This window comes from Schistocerca serialis, chromosome 6 (genome assembly GCF_023864345.2).
Source record: "Schistocerca serialis cubense isolate TAMUIC-IGC-003099 chromosome 6, iqSchSeri2.2, whole genome shotgun sequence".
NCBI lineage: Eukaryota > Metazoa > Arthropoda > Insecta > Orthoptera > Acrididae > Schistocerca > Schistocerca serialis.
The window spans coordinates 143,994,659-144,010,362 of NC_064643.1; the positions used below are offsets into that span (position 1 = coordinate 143,994,659).

The 15,704-nt window shown below is 46.8% G+C and overlaps 1 pseudogene; it reads left to right on the forward strand.

The window, feature by feature from the left end:
• The first annotated feature begins 15,304 nt into the window (after positions 1-15,304).
• Positions 15,305-15,422, forward strand: LOC126485428 (5S ribosomal RNA; annotated as a pseudogene).
• Positions 15,423-15,704: the final 282 nt, after the last annotated feature.

The window sequence follows — 15,704 nt, forward strand, 5'->3', positions numbered from 1 at the left end:
TGATGGGTTTGCGTTTTGTATGTTTTTTGCATAATTCTGTTACTATATCTAGATCAAAATCATTTTTGTAGGTATGCAACAGTGTTTCCAGAATGATATTTTCACTCTGCAGCGGAGTGTGCGCTGACATGAAACTTCCTGGCAGATTAAAACTGGGTGCCGGGCCGAGACTCGAACTCTCGGGATCTCATTCTGGAAACATCCCCCGAGCTGAGGCTAAGTCATGTCTCCGCAATATCCTTTCTTTCAGGAGTGCTAGTCCTTCAAAGTTCGCAGGAGAGCTTGTGTAAAGTTTGGAAGGTAGGAGACGATGTACTGGCGGAAGTAGAGCTGTGGATGGTGCGTGAGTCGTGCTTGGGTAGCTCAGTTGCCCAGGTCCCGAGTTCGAGTCTCGGTCCGGCACACAGTCTTAATCTGCCAGGAAGTTTCATGTAACAGTGTTTTCAGTTGTTTTTGTGTAGCTGGTTGTTCTAGAGGTAGCGAGATTACTCTATTAATAATTGAGTGGATGAAGGTATGCTTTCGTTTTTTAGGATGGCAAGAGTTGGAATTTATTATATTATCTGTGCTGATACGTTTTCTGTGTAAGTCAAATATGTGGTGGTTCTGGTCCTTGGTAATTTTCAGGTCAAAGTAGTTTACTGAATCATCTGTTTCCAGTTACATAGTAAATTTGGTACTGGGATGGAAGGAAGACTACGTTATTTTGGCAGACTTTGTTCAGAGTTTAGAGAACCGACGTTTGAGGCAGACTGCAGAACAGTTCTACTGCTGCTAACGTACATTTCGTGTATGGACCACGAAGGGGAAGTAAGATAAATTAGGAATAGTACGGAGGCATATAGACGGTCGTTTTCCCCACTGTACATTCGCAGGAGTAACCGAAAAGGAAATATATAGTAGGGGAACATGGTACCTTCCGCCTTCTACCATACGTTGGCTCGCGGAGTATTTTATGTAGATATAGAAGTAGAATGGCCTTAACGTGACAGAAATTTTTTCAAGGTTCCTGGAAAAAGGACAGTGGTTCTGAGGGAAACGGCAACGTCAGCGAAGTACTCTCCGTTACATTCCTCAAGCAGATGTGAGGACAACAACCATACACTGCACCATCAACGGAAACGCTTTGTAGTAAAAGAAAATGTACCAATGATTTTCAAACAAAGTCGGTATTTCCCACTAATGAGCCTGCAAGTTGGGGAGGCTCGGTGACGGGTGCCTGTTGTTGCTATGTGCTAATGGGAAACACTGTGCCCAATCCATTCTGGGGCCGGCACTTAATCAGCCCCACCATCTCTGCTGCAACCCTCCACCCCCTCCCTCACCCCCAACCCCATCACAATTCTGTGGCGCTACGGGACTGTTTATAACAGAAAGCCTGTCCCGCGGAGTGCCAAAACACAGCAGGAATTTGAATATCGGCATAGCAACGTGAATAATGTCGTTTTGAAGTGGACACGCATTCGCGATCATTTTCATAATTTTGTATACAGTCACCTATATTGAGGGGTTCTCGTTTCAGTAGCGGATTAAACTAACAGCGGACGCAAATTTTAGTAAGCGGGATTTTAATTGCTAATAAATTTTCGAGTAAAACCACGTATCACTCGGATCTCATTGCGTTTCATGCTAGAAAGAAATGTAAACACATCGTTTATAACTGTACTCGCTTTAATTACAATGGCGCGACAGGTATTGATTAACTGAATCAATTACAACAAAACGAAATCTCCCATTTGTAGTATTATAACGGTGCTCCGTGGCAAATTCCGCCGGAATATTTATCTTCCATTTATGTCGCATTTCGGTGAGTGGTTATCCGGTGACAAGGTAGAGCGCGCTGGTGTTCTCTTGTCAGCTAGAGTGTGTCCGGCCTGTGACAGCAAGCAAAAAGGGTTGTTGGTGTTTTGTTTACGTAGCTGGAGTGGAAGTCGACACGGATATGGGAGAACGCCGTGATATAAGGCTGCAGCTGTTTCAAGTCGGCAGGGACGGGTTGTCAGAGGGGAGATTCTACGATGTCGTATTCAAATCAGAGAGAGATTTATTTTACGTTCTGTTAATGCTGGACAACAGATTTCCGTAGCCGTTTAGAAAAACCCAAGCACCCGCAGTGGTTTTCAGGAGACGTTCTGAACTGCACGAGAGGTGGAAAAGTCCCTCCGGGGACAATTGTGAAGAACTTGCTAGGTATTGGGGGTCACAAATTACCAGCTACTAGGCGCAACCACGTTCGGAAAATAGAAATGTTACTTGTATTGTGTAAAGGTACACATTAGTGACGTTGATGATTCACGCAACATAGTCGATTTGGGAATACACAACCCATTTTCAGACCCATCTGGAAAACTGGTCCCATCTACATCAAATGGTTCAAATGGCTCTGAGCACTAAAGGACTTAACATCTGAGATCATCTGTCCCCTAGAACCTAGAATTGCTTAAACCTAGCTAACCTAAAGACATCACACACATCCATGCCCGAGGCAGGATTCGAACCTGCGACCGTAGCGGTCGCGCGGTTCCAGACTGAAGCACCTAGAATCGCTCGGCCACACTGGCCGGCCCCATCTACATCTATTCAGTGAAATATTTCCTTATCTGGATAGCCGATCACCACTAGTATGCTGACATATCAGTTTACCAGTTTTCAAAAGGTTTCAATATGTACGGACCTCAAACGGACGTATGAGCGTACCAAGAAAACCGAATTGAAGAGGTTTTTCGTATACAGTCCACCCGTAAAATACCACAGTTCAACTAACGGATCTACGAATCCGAAGGCAACACGAATCTACGAATCCGAAGGCAACACGAATCTATCTCGAGGAATATTATTCAAATTCTTATCCGGATCGACCGAGAGAGGTGGCGCAGTGGTTAGCGCACTGGACTCGCATTTAGAGGACGACGGTTCAAACCCGCGTCCGTATATCGCCTCGGGAAAATGGCGGGATGGTTCCTTTGAAAGGACACGGCCGATTTCCTTCCCCGTCTTCCCCTAAAGCCGAGCTTGTGCTCCGTTTCCGATGACCTCGTTGTCAACAGCACGTTAAACACTAATCTCCTGCTCCCTTACCCAGATTGGCAAAAAGAAACAAATAAAAATAGTGAGTTTCAGTGAAGTCGTGTTGCAAATGAGGTGCCTGTCAAGCAGGTTTGTTTTTGGCACCAGATACAGAACAGAATTTTTATCGCCTGTGTACATCAAAGACTAAATGGTTCAAATGGCTCTGAGCACTATGCGACTTAACTTCTGAGGTCATCAGTCGCCTAGAACTTAGAACTAATTAAACCTAACTAACCTAAGGACATCACACACATCCATGCCCGAGGCAGGATTCGAACCTGCGACCGTAGTCCTCAGTACTGCTCGAGTGTCTGGAATCCGCACCAGGCCAGATTAAGGGAAGCTATCGAAGTAATTCAGAGGCGGGACCTACGGGCGATCAACACTGAACCGAGATTTATTTCAAAGAATGTTCTTAAGAATTTATTTTATTTCCTTGCGATTCATCAAGAACATCAACACATTTAATCACACCATGTAAGCATGGAAGTAGGTGCCAGGGAGTAACTGATGAAATCATAACCAAATTCCTTTTAACAAATGGGAATTTTATTGACTTTAATAGTGCCTAAAAGCATTTTTTAAAAGAAACAGATTCAAAACTATATTCAGAAAGCACCCTCTAAATATAAAAGTTACAATCTATTCAGAGGCAGAAAGAAACAAGTTTTGACTGTATGAAATTTCGAACAGAGAACCTTGCAGCACCCTTTTGATACGGCCGTAGTTATGACCGCTCACAACAGCCCCTGAAAGACTACACTGGTGCAATCTGCAACACACCAGATAACTTTAAACTAAAAGTTTTAACAATTTACACAAGCACACAAACTACGCACCCCCCGTAGGAGGGATGGAAATGGTTCAAAACACTAACAATCAAAATATTAAAAATGGTTCAAATGGCTCTGAGCACTATGGGACTCAACTGCTGTGGTCATAAGTCCCCTAGAACTTAGAACTACTTAAACCTAACTAACCTAAGGACATCACGCACATCCATGCCCGAGGCAGGATTCGAACCTGCGACCGTAGCGGTCGTGCGGTTCCAGACTGTAGCGCCTTTAACCGCTCGGTCACTCCGGCCGGCTCAAAATATTAACCTTGCCACCGAAGGTGCAACTTGATTTTAACTTCTAAGAAAAGTTTTACGGTGAAAGGGTGGCAACTTTATATACTAAAATGATCATTTAAATAAAAGCCCATGAAATACAATCTTATATAAAATTCTACAAGGTTGGCCAAACAATAGTTAAGATGCTCTACAGTACACAGATACCGCCTCCCAAGATCATAGGCAATAGTGTCAAAGTTTACAAAGATCAAAACATTTCAGGTATTAGCCCGTTACACTCCAAGCAATAAATTCCTTAACACACCAAATCCGACAAACATGACAGAGGCAGCTACTAACGTACGGTAGATTGATAGGGAGATTACCGAACAACCCGAACCGTAGGTTGTTCTAACCCGCCCCTACTCCACAACGGAAAAAGGCAAACGCAGAAGAATGGTGGGACGACCCCAAAGCAAAACGGCTGGTTACCTCACCAAGAAAACAAGTAGAATTTAACAAGAGTAAATCAAACAACATATCATCAATCACTTAACTTCTAATAAACTGCGATTTCTCGAGAAGACCTGGCGCAGCACCCCCAAATCGCTCTCCCGAATCGTCCGCTGCCAGCCGCTTCAACGGACGCAGGAAGGCGCGCCGATCTCCCGTCTCACGGCGTCGCAGCTCGCACCGTCCAGACTGATGTCGTGGGTTGACTCCTGTTGTTCTCGTGTCGACCGCGAAGTCACTACCCCTCACTATACGCGCGGCCCACTGGACTCACGTGGTGACCTCACATGCGTCGACGCTCAAGACGGACCAGTCATCTTGTGTCTCAGTGCACGACAGACCAACCGATCGATCCAACCGCCAATCACCATTGCCTGAGTAAACTCGAGCAGACTGGCGGCCTAACGCGCAGACTCAGATGCGGCAACTAAGCCCCGACCGCGCGACCACTCGCTGAGTTCTCTTACTGGCGGAGTGGAAAGACTCTCATTTTGCTGGCTTTAAAGGTTGATCCGGACGACAGACATACTAGCACTCCGAACGACAGAGACTAACTGTCTAACAAATGTGGACGAGAGAAAGACTAGCAAGCTGGGGACGAGAGACTCAGCTAGACTCATCCTTTGGCGAGCTCATAGCGCTCCTTAAATGCACGTGAACAGGCAACCTTTCTCCTTTCCCACCAGAGGGAGACACCAAAGCTGCGATTGCCACAGCGGCGCCACCGCCAGAAACGGAGGACGACTGCTTCACACTACGCGCTGCGGCGCTCTCTTCAAAACAGCAGTTTTTAGCACGGCTCAAACACGCAAGTATTACGCATGTGCTTCGGGAAGTGAAATGAGAATCTCTGGATGGAAAACGACGTTCGTTTCGAGGTACGCTACACAGAGATTTTGGAGAACCAGCATTTGAAGCTGACTGTGGTACGATGAAACCGTCGCCAAAGAACATTTAGTGCAAGAACCACGAACATAAGAAAAATTAGGGCTCGTACGGAAGCACATAGACAGTCTTTTTTCCTCGGTCTCTTGGAACAGGAAAGGAAGTGACTAGCAGCGGTCCAATGTACCCTGCGCCACGCACCGTACGGTGGTTTGCGTAATGTGTGTGTAGCTGTAGATGTATGCCGGATGACGGTTTTAGCTGTTTAGTAGTGAAAGTGGCGCCATTAATTATCCTCAGGCGCGTCTAATTTGCGCTTTGGAACGCCACGGTGCTATCAAGTGAGCCACTGCCCACTTAACTGTACGCTGAGGGAGGCTGCAAGAGTCCCCTACTCCAGCGGTGACTGACTTCGGGGAAGAGGCCCATCACAGCACGGCGCTGCGCCGCTTGAACCAGAAGGGCCCTGTCCGCCGCTGCTCCTCGTCGGTGAAGGAGCGGCTTCCGAGCCATCGGGCAGCAGAGACGCTGTGGCCCGTGGATCCATTAGAGGCAGCCGTCCATCACGGCCAACGAGAATGACCGACAGTAGGGGCAGGGGCGCGGAGCGATGATTGCGCCACAAATCTCCGCACAGCAGGTGGCTGGCCGCGCCGTGACCGCGAGAAGCGGAGGCAGCACTCGTGTGCCGTTACCGCAGTACGGAGGAGCGGCTGCCGCACTGCACCCACATTTTCAAGCAGGGCAGTTGAAAAACAAATCCTGGCATCCAGATTTTGGTTCTCCGTGGTATGCCTAAAATCTCTACAGGAAAATGCTGGGACGGTGAGTTTGAAAGGACACGGCCGATCCCCTTCCCCAAACAACTCGTCACGACCGATAACTTAAAAAATTTACTCTTTGAGATGACACTGGTAGGTCTATTATTCTCAATCCACGGTCCAGTCCCATTAACGTGAGCACCGCCAATGTTTGACGTCACATGCAATAAGGACTCACAGACGGCAGCACTAGCAGTGGAGGGTATACAGGGTGGTCCATTGATAGTGACCGCGCCAAAATCTCACGAAATAAGCATCAAACGAAAAAACTAACTCGTCTAGCTTGAAGGGGGAAACCAGATGGCGCTATGGCTGGCCCGCTAGATGACGCTGCCATAGGTCAAGCAGATATCAACTGCGTTTTTTTAAAATAGGAAGCCCCATTTTTTATTACGTATTCGTGTAGTATGTAAAGAAATATGAATGTTTTAGTTGGACCACTCTTTTCGCTTTGTGACAGGTGGTAATGTAATAGTCACAATGTAATAGTCACAAACGTATAAGTACGTGGTATCACGTAACATTCCGCCAGTGCGGACGGTATTTCCTTCGTGATACATTGCCCCTGTTAAAATGGACCGTTTACCAATTGCAGAAAAGATCGATATCGTGTTAATGTATGGCTACTGTGATCAAAATGCTCAACGGGCGTGTGCTATGTATGCTGCTCGATATCCTGGACGACATCATCCAAGTGTCCGGACCGTACGCCGGATAGTTACGTTATTTAAGCAAACAGGAAGTGATCAGCTACATGTGAAACGTCAACCACGACCTGCAACAAATGATGATGCCCAAGTAGGTCTTTTAGCTGCTGTTGCGGATAATCCGCACATCAGTAGCAGACAAATTGCGCGCGAATCGGGAATCTCAAAAACGTCGATTGCACCCGTACCATATTTCTCTGCACCAGGAATTGCATGGCGACGACTTTGAACATCGTGTACAGTTCTGCAACTGGACACAAGAAAAATTACGGGACGATGACAGAATTTTAGCACGCGTTCTATTTAGCGACGAAGCGTCATTCACCAACAGCGGTAACGTAAACATGCATAATATGCACTATTGGGCAACGGAAAATCCACGATGGCTGCGACAAGTGGATCATCAGCGACCTTCGTGAGTTAATGTATGGTGCGGCATTATGGGAGGAAGGATAATTGGCTCCCATTTTATCGATGGCAATCTAAATGGTGCAATGTATGTTGATCTCCTACGTAATGTTCTACCGTTGTTACTACATGGCAGAATGTCGATGTACTTCCAACATCATGGATATCCGGCACATAGCTCGCGTGCGGTTGAAGCGGTATTGAATAGCATATTTCATGACAGGTGGATTGGTCGTCGAAGCACCATGCCATGCCCGCACGTTCACCGGATCTGACGTCCCCGGATTTCTTTCTGTGGGGAAAGTTGAACTTCGCACTTGCCCGGGAACACCAATGTTCTAGGTATCTTTACGCGCTCATTCTAGGCTAGGAACTGTGAAGTACGACTTGACGCGATCGACGGAAATACTGCGCAACACATCTGCACAAAACTTCATCCGATTTTCACTATGGTTTTAATTTCGTGACCTATAGGACCTTGAAAAACATTAGCCCTCGTAATATCTGGTGGAACGATTCTTGCCCAATAGCGAACTTTATCAGGTGATGTCGGTCCCACAGAACCAGTGATGAGTCGATATATTCCCATCAGAAAAGTGTTAACTTGCTGAATAGGAGTGGATCTGTACCAAACAGGGAAATGCCGATCTTTCTAATACAGAAGCAGTTTTATGAAGTAGTAGTGGATAATAAACAGTATTTGTAGTCGGTGGTTGAAGTTTTGTCATGTCAGAACAAATAATTATTTAAATAAACATGCATTTTTAATATACCGCGATTTAAAATTGGAATGAAAAGTATAAAACGATTTCTCCTAGCCCTGTACAAATTCCTAACCCCATTCGGATAGTCCTGAAAATCTGTGTTTGTGAATTTTTAATAGCTATGAAAATACTGATAAGACAGAAAAAAACATGGGGTCCATGCATTAGATAATAGTAAGGAAGTGAAATATTCATGCATCTGTTAGTAAGTACTGTAATAGTAAGGTGGTGGACTTTCATGACTTTATTATACACTCCATGTGCCCCACGTTTTTCGTTGAAAATCTTAGAACTATTTTCATAACTTTTGGAAATTCGTCAACACAGTTTTTCAGGGCTATCTGTGTGGGGTTAGGAATCTTTATGGGGCTAGATGCAATTGTTTAATGCTTTTTAGTCCTGTTTAAAAACGTGGTATATTGAAAATTAATTTTAAACTATGATTTTCTGATTTTTAGTCTTGGGTCTGTGAAATTTTTCAATCGATGTCGAACGTTTTGATGAGATTACAACAGAGACATGAGGTAAATTTATACAATTTCTGTGTAACTGATTCAGCCAGTATATTGCTTCCTCCTATGTATTTACTGTCATGAGACAATGAAAGTTAAAAATAAGTCATTTGAGCTCACATGGAGGCTTACCAACAACCATTCTTCCCAGAAACCATTTGCAACTGGAGGAGGAAAAGTGTCTGGCTCGTTGGGAAGTTAGTTTAAAAGCAACTGCAATATTTGTGCCAGACAAACAGATACGTATGGAAACGGTATCCATCTCCTCTACCCCCCTCCCCACCCCTCACTGCTCAGACGTACACGTCCCCTAGCATACTGCCTGCAGTGGAGTCCAGTACTACCCACACAACACTTCGGTCTTGCAGGGCAGCCGAGATTTCAGGCACTACCATACTTTTTCACTCCCACCTCCTCAAACACAACTCCAACAAATTGAGTTAATATTACATTGTCATACAATTAAGAGCTTTGTTTAAAATTTCAAGTGTCTAATTCATCGTGAAGTTAGTTTAAAAATGAAGTCAAAATTTGTGCTGGACGGACAGACAAGAAATGAAAATTTCCCAGGCGACATTTGATACGTTTATTTGCCAAACTTGATGATTTTACCGCTCAAAACATGACGTAACGCTTGCTGCTCGGAATGGGAATGTAGCATCTGCGGTAACGATCAGTTTCGCACGAGTCGTACGTAGCGTAGTGATTTAGCAGGTCGGTGGCGGGGCATTACTCTGGCGAGACGGAGATTTACGGCCGCTTTCGCTGCGCCGGAGGTCGCCCGAGCGGCCGCGAGATGCAGCGGAGGAAACGGACGCCTGGCACGCCACGCACTCTGGCCAACTCGGAAAGAGCGCCACAAATCTAGCGCCTGTCCGCGCGACTTCTCCGCAACTTGGCCATTCAGTTCAGCGCCGATCCCCGCGGGATAAAATACCGCCCCGCGCCCACCTGAGCGGCCTTCTGCCGACCCCGGGGCCTGCTTACTTCAGAATTTCCCTCCTACCTGTCTCTGAGGACCCCGTCGCCAAAGTACAGTCACGAAATCACGAGTTCGGCAACTCGGAGTTCGCTGCATCCCATTGCTTTTACACACGGCCACTTTCGAGTGGTGGCCGCACTGTGAGCGCGTACTGTGGCTGCTAAGGGCAAAAAAAGACTGCCACAGTTCTGCATACGCTAGCATCAGCGCCAGTACATTTTACTGAGTTGCGGCGGAACTTACAGTGATTTCCATGATAATAATTCGCGGTTAGCTGCCCGCTATTCAAATGTTGATGACAATCAGTACTGTGTTAGGTACACAACTGGCCATTAAAATTGCTACACCACGAAGATGACGTGCTACAGACGCGAAATTTAACCGACAGGAAGAAGGTGCTCTGATATGCAAATGATTAGCTTTTCAGAGCATTTAGACAAGGTTGACGCCGGTGGCGACACCTACAACGTGCTGACATGAGGAAAGTTTCCAACCGATTTCGCATACACAACCACCAGTTGACCGGCATTGCCCGGTGAAACGTGATGCCTCGTGTAAGGAAGAGAAATACCTACCATCACGTTTCTGACTTTGATAAAGGTCGGATTGTAGCCTACCGCGATTGCGGTTTATCGTATCGCGACATTGTTGCTCGATTTAGTCGAGATCCAATGACCGTTACCAAAATATGGAATCGGTGGGTTCAGGAGGGTACCACGGAACGCCGTGCTGGATCTCAACGGCCTCGTATCACTAGCAGTTGAGATGACCGGCATCTTATCCGCATGGCTGTAAGGGATCGTGCAGCCACGTCTCGATTCCTGAGTCAACAGATGGGGACGTTTGCAAGACAACAACCATCTGCACGAACAGTTCGAAGACTTTTGCAGCAGCATGGACTATCAGCTCGGAAAGCATGGCTGCGGTTACCCTTGACGCTACATCATAGACAGGAGCGCCGGCCGGAGTGGCCGTGCGGTTCTAGGCGCTACAGTCTGGAGCCGAGCGACCGCTACGGTCTCAGGTTCGAATCCTGGCTCGGGTATGGATGTGTGTGATGTGCTTAGGTTAGTTAGGTTTACTTAGTTCCAAGTTCTGGGCGACTGATGAACTCAGAAGTTAAGTCGCATAGTGCTCCGAGCCATTTGAACCATTTTTGAACAGACAGGAGCGCCTGCAGTGGTGTACTCAACGACGAACCTCGGTGCACGAATGGCAAAACGTCATTTTTTCGGATGAATCCAGGTTCTGTTCACAGCATCATGATGGTTGCATCCGTGTTTGGCGACATCGCGGTGAACGCACATTGGAAGCGTGTATTCGTCACCGCCATACTGGCACATCACCCGGCGTGATGGTATGGGGTGCCATTCGTTAGACGTCTCGGTCACCACTTGTTCGCATTGACAGTGGACGTTACATTTCAGATGTGTTACGACCCGTGGCTTTACTCTTCATTCGATCCCTGCGAAACCCTACATTTCAGCAGCATAATGCACGACCGCATGTTGCAGGTCCTGTATGGGCCTTTCTCGATACAGAAAAAGTTCGACTGCTGCCCTGGCCAGCACATTCTCCAGATCTCTCACCAACTGAAAACGTCTGGTCAATGATGGCCGAGCAACTGGCTCGTCACAATACGCCAGTCACTACTCTTGATGAGCTGTGGTATCGTGTTGGAGCTGCATGGGCAGCTCTGTTTGACTCAATGCCCAGGCGTATCAAGGCCGTTATTACGGCCAGAATTGGTTGTTCTGGGTACTGATTTCTCAGGATCTATGCACCCAAACTGCGTGAAAATGTTATCACATGTCAGTTCTAGTATAATATATTTGTCCAGTGAATACCCGTTTATCACGTGCATTTCTTCTTGGTGTTGCAAATTTAATGGCCAGTAGTGTGTTACGTTATCATGGCAGCGCAGGCTAATCAAGTTAATGCACAAGCACGTCGCATGCATGCGCTACTGCCATACAGACTGGACCCGAGCTACTGACGTAACTGTCGGGAGTTAACTTTCGACAGAAGTCGTGAATTTTCGACAATACTCGATTACATATCGTTATTTCTTCAAATAATTTAGGGGAATGTAGTCGTGTAATATACGTAGGTTGGAACTTAAATAGTGGCATTACTGCTGTGGAGACACTATGCAATGGAATCTACTATTGTCGCTGATAGCACACGTGTTGACATACCTACCTCACCTTCGAGCAAATGAACTCGCCCGTCCTACGTCACCAACGTGCACACAATCGAGGGAAACACAGTCACTTGTGAGCGAGCAGTCTAACGTAACGGTGTCACTATGGTGATGGTGTTATCCTAACGCATTACGTTCCTGCACGGCAGACCGTCAATACACGATATTACTGTTCGTTTTTGGAGCATCACCTGACAAGCTTTGCGAAAGAAGCGGCGACACTTTGCGCAACCCACCAATCATTGTGCACGACAACGCGAGGGCGCATACAGCGCAAACTGTGGGTGCTCTGTTCGGTCGATGGGACTGGGAAGTACTGCATCATCCACCATAGTCCCCAGACGTAAGTCCTTGTGACTTTGATTTGATTCCGAAGATGAAGGAACCACCTCGTGGCATTCGCTTCAGAACCATTCCAGAGATTCGACTGGCAGTAGACAGCTCCATTCGCACCATCAACAGAAATACTACGCCTTCCACATCGCTGGCAACGGGTTCTACACAACGCTGGTGACTGCTTTGAAGGACACTAACAGGTGCAAACATGTAATTCTTCTGTATCGGTTGTGAATAAATAGTTGCCACTATTTAAGTTCCAACTCTCGTACTTGACAACAGCCGATATTTCGAAAGGTGAAAATCCCGTTAGTTTCAAAGTACAGATGCAACGAGAGATCACTATGACTGGCAATTAAAACTCTCGGTGGACGGGGCTGCTCCCTTAATGGGCTGCGAGGAGTGGCCGTGCGGTTAGAGGCACCATGTCACGAATTGCGAGGTTCGAGTCCTCCTTCGGGCATGGGTGTATGTGTTGTCCTTGGCATAAGTTAGTTTAAGTAATGTGTAAATCTAGGGACCGATGACCTCAACAGTTTGGTCCCTTAGAAATTCACACACATTTGAACATCCCTTAATGGGACTATCCGAGTAACTGATAATTCGTGTTGTGTGTTGTTATACACATGACCGATTCCGAGACAGTGCTCTGGAATCGCACATTTGCTAGGCTGTTACTAGAGTGTGTGGTGCGTATCGTCTATACATCGGCAATCCTACGGTCGTAATGATCTGACACTAATGTATGACACATCACAACTGCAGAGGATACGGTAGACATCCGTCTTACCCAAACCAAGATCACCATTTTCTTTGGTGAGGAGGGGGCTGAGCCGGCCGCTGTGACCGAGCGGTTCTAGGCGCTTCAGTCTGGAACCGCGCGATCGCTTCGGTCGCAGATTCGAATCCTGCCTCGGGAATGGATGTGTGTGATGTCTTTAGGTTAGTTAGGTTTAGGTAGTTCTAAGTTCTAGGGGACTGATGACCTCAGATGTTGAGTCCCATAGTGCCTAGAGCCATTTGAACTATTTAGGGGGGCTGACATCATCAGTCTTCCAAGTGGTTTGTTGCTGTTCGCCAAGAATTCCTATTCAGCTACAACCTCTTCATCTCAGAACAGCGTCTGCACTTAACATTTTCATTCGTATCTTTGCTTCCCTGTACTGTTTTTACCCTCGATAACGCCCTCAAATAGCTTGGGAGCAATTTCTTAGTGATTATTTAGAAAGCACAGTCGTGGTCGTGGTCGTGCATAAGTTGTTACTTTTTGTTTCTGAATGACCGGTTTAGATCTGTTACAGAGCTTATCATCAGATCTATATTCTTTGGCGGTAGCAGGAATCCTGACGAGGAGCAGGCCCGTCCGTGCTGTCGTTGAGTAAACTGCTCTGTTCTCAATGCCGACGGGCCTGCTGCACGTCAGGGATTTCTGCTAGCACCAAGGAATACAGATCTGATGATGGTCTCTGTAGCGGATCGAAACCGGTCATGCATAAATAAAAAGTAAAAGCTTATACGCGACGACGACTGTATTTACTAAATACATTATAATACTGTTAAGTCGCTGTTTCCTGGAACAAAGTTCCAAAATTCGGTAATGACTTAACACAGGCCCTATGATCCTCTCCCTTCTTCTTTTCACTGCTGTGAACATGTTCCTCACCTCGCAGATTCTGCGAAGGACATCTTCATTCATTATCAGTCTATATAATCCTTAACATCCTTCTGCGGCAGCGCATCTCAAACACTTCGGTTTTCTTCTTTTCCAGTTTCTCCCCACTGTCCCCATGATGGTTTAGAGATCCTAAAAATACCGTAATCTGAGACGGTTGCCGAAAACACACACTTCAAACTATGTTTCTTCTGAATATAAAGAGTTCTTTGGCAAACGCTATCACCGTCAGACGAAAAAGCTGCGGAGTTAGGGTGCTACCACATTACTCCCACCACTCATCCAGTTCACCTGATTTCATGGTTAATGAATATCTCACATGATTCAGGGTTGAATCACCTCACTTCATTCACAGTTAATCAATATCTCACCCGATTGACGGTTAATCAGTCACTCACCAGATTCACAGTTGACGAATGCCTGGTCAATGGTGGCAGAGCAACTGGCTCGTCACAATACGCCAGTCACTACTCTTGATGAACTGTGGTATCGTGTTGAAGCTGCATGGGCAGCTGTATCTGTACACGCCATCCAAGCTCTGTTTGATTCAATGCCGAGGCGTATCAAGGCCGTTATTGTGTTGTGGTTGTTCTGGGTACTGACTTCTCAGGAACTATGCACCCAAATTACGTGGAAATGTAATCACATGGCAGTTCTAGTATAATATATTTGTCCAGTGAGTACCCGTTTATCATCTGCATTTCTTCTTGGTGTAGCAATTTTGATGGCCAGTAGTGTAGAAGGAAATACACAGTTGTGTTTTGCTTGATTTGGACGTATGGCCACGTCGATATTCAGCCGTGCCTGTGGAACTTCGGCGCAAGTGATGGACAGCGCGGAGTGCAGGCAGGGCGGCCAGTGGCGTGCACAACACAGGCAGACAGATAGCAGCGGCGGGGTGGAAGAGGAGCGCGCGCGCCCGGAAGAGTGACAGCGGGGAACCGCAGCAGCAGCAGCAGCCGGCGCACCCGCACGACTGATTGACGTAATTGAGAAACTTGGCGCCCGCGCGCCAGATGGCGGGCCGAACCGACGCCGGCGGCACACACACACACACACACACACACACACACACACGCACACACACACACACACCTACTGCATTTCACACGCGCGTCCACAGAGGGCGTCAGCGTCAGCGGATTCTGACACCTCCTTGTCCGCGACCAGCACATGCAATTCACTTTACACCATCTCTTTCACTTCCACTGGTTTTAGTTTTCAAACAATGACAGTGAAAGTTACGTAGTACAAGCTTTCACAGTGAATTTATTGGGCAAATCAGAAAAAATTACGAACTGTGAATGAAATGACTCAATTTTAGGTTTTCTGATTTTATCCTTGTGTATCAATATAATCTCTGTTATTTCGTACAGCAGGCAACGGCCTTGCCGCAGTGGATACACCGGTTCTCGTGAGATCACCGAAGTTAAGCTCTGTCGGGCGTGGTCAGCACTTGGATGGGTGACCATCCAGGCCGCCATGTGCTATTGCCATTTTTCGGGGTGCACTCAGCCTCGTGATGCCAATTGAGGAGATACTCGACCGAATAGTAGCGGCTTCGGTCAAGAATACCGTCTTACGACCGTGAGAGCGGTGTGCTGACCCCACGCCCCTCCTATCCGCATCCTCCTCCGAGGATAACACGGCGGTCGGATGGTCTCGATAGGCCACTCGTGGCCTGAAGACGGAGTGCTTTATTTCGTACAGCGCAGGTTGTTAAAATTGCGTCATCGAGACGGATAGCAAACATAGATAATTTACTAACTGTGCGTATT